This window comes from Stegastes partitus, unplaced genomic scaffold (assembly GCF_000690725.1).
Source record: "Stegastes partitus isolate 25-593 unplaced genomic scaffold, Stegastes_partitus-1.0.2 Scaffold132, whole genome shotgun sequence".
In the NCBI taxonomy this organism is placed as follows: Eukaryota; Metazoa; Chordata; class Actinopteri; family Pomacentridae; genus Stegastes; species Stegastes partitus.
Window position 1 is genome coordinate 82,243 of NW_007577863.1, and position 1,677 is coordinate 83,919.

Sequence of the window (1,677 nt, forward strand, 5' to 3'; positions counted from 1 at the left end):
TAGACTTCAAAGGCAGTGACATTTAAATGACTCAGTTTGAATCAACTTGACTAATGTCAAATTAAGCAATTATATTTTAACTATTTGTTCTTATTATTATCTAAAATAGAGAAAGAATGACAAGTACAATATATTTTTAAAAAGTTACATGTAAAGGAGAAAAAACACATCCTGAGAGAAAGACTTGGAACAGATAATTGAATTCAGGTTCAGGTTACCTGTTCATTATGACTGCAGAGATCTAATTTTTACCTTCTGCTGAGTGTCCTGACCGTTTTATTTAGATATAAAAAGAAGGACATTTGTCATACATTTGGAACCAAAAATATGGACTCTTATGGACCCCAAAAGACCTTCTATGTATGGCAACATGAAAGTCCTGAATAGGGTTAAGTAGGCCACAGCTGGCCCTTTTTGATCCAGGATTTCCCGCCATGTGTGCACATACACCACCACATGTTGCCAAAGAAAACACACTTGTTGTGAAACCAAGACAAAGTACACACTTTTGCATCATCATTTCCCAAAACCTGGAGGCACTGTTGTGCATTGTTTGTTGACACGTTGATCCACTTATTGATTAAACCACTCAGTCGTACCAGACCGCAGCTCTCGCTGACCGTTACAGACTCTTTATTTGATGAAGCACTTACTCAGCTAATGTGCTAACACTCTTTATGATCAATTAAACGTCTGAAGGAGTCGAAGCAAAAGAACTGTTAGCCGTCAGTCAGTGAAAGTAAATGTATTTTATAAATGGAAAAAGTCCTGCATCGGACAATTTTTTAAAAAAAAAAGTTCTTAGTTGCTTTGTGCCTCTTTGTGTTCATTTTCAATGTCTGTGGGATTTTTCATCCATCTCTTATCTATACACCGCTTAATCCGCACTAGGGTCGCGGGGGGCTGGAGTCTATCCCAGCGAAGGCAGAGGACACCCTGGACAGGTCACCAGTCTATCACAGGGCTCCACTTAGAGACAGACAACCAAACACACTCACATTCACACCTACAGACAATTTAGAATCACCAATTAACCTCAACATGTTTTTGGAATGTGGGAGGAAGCCGGAGAACCCAGAGAGAACTTTGTGGGGTTTTGTCTTGTAGAAAACAGATGTGAGATTCCATTTTAAACAAAATGTCAACTTTACACTTAAAATAGTCTAATAAACTGTTTAGTAAATATTAAATACGATAACATGTTTATGCTTCAGACAGCCTAAATTCTTTGATTCCATGGTCTTTCCTCCAGCGCCACCCTCTGGACAAACCACGGTTCTGCTGAGGCCTCATACAAAGTCATCAGTATTTGCCCATTTCACATTTTTGTGACATTTATTGACACACTGCAGGAGCAGCCAGCAGAAGCTAGGCTACTTAAGTTGTGTATTTAAAACCTTGTACCTTTATAAACATTGCAAACCTTGTAAAATAAAAGTTTGGTCTCTTTTTTTTGCAAGAAAGGTCTTTTTTTTTTTTGAAAAAGACAAGATAATTGGATTGCAATTCCAATGGCTACTGTACTCCTATTTTCAAATAGCAGAATTATCATTACTCCATTTGTAGTTATTATTATTCTTATAATTATAATAATAATAATTATTATTGTTATTATTGTTATTATTCATTTTGTTGTTAAGGTAAAACATTTAGAAGATTGTGCATCTATTTGCAAGT

General features: G+C 36.3%; 1 protein-coding gene across 1 annotated transcript in view; it reads right to left on the reverse strand.

Annotated features, from left to right (window-relative positions):
* Positions 1-1,677, reverse strand: part of LOC103355118 (complement factor B-like) — a 13,526-nt gene that overhangs the window by 11,098 nt on the left and 751 nt on the right. The gene's annotated exons all lie outside the window — the stretch shown is intronic.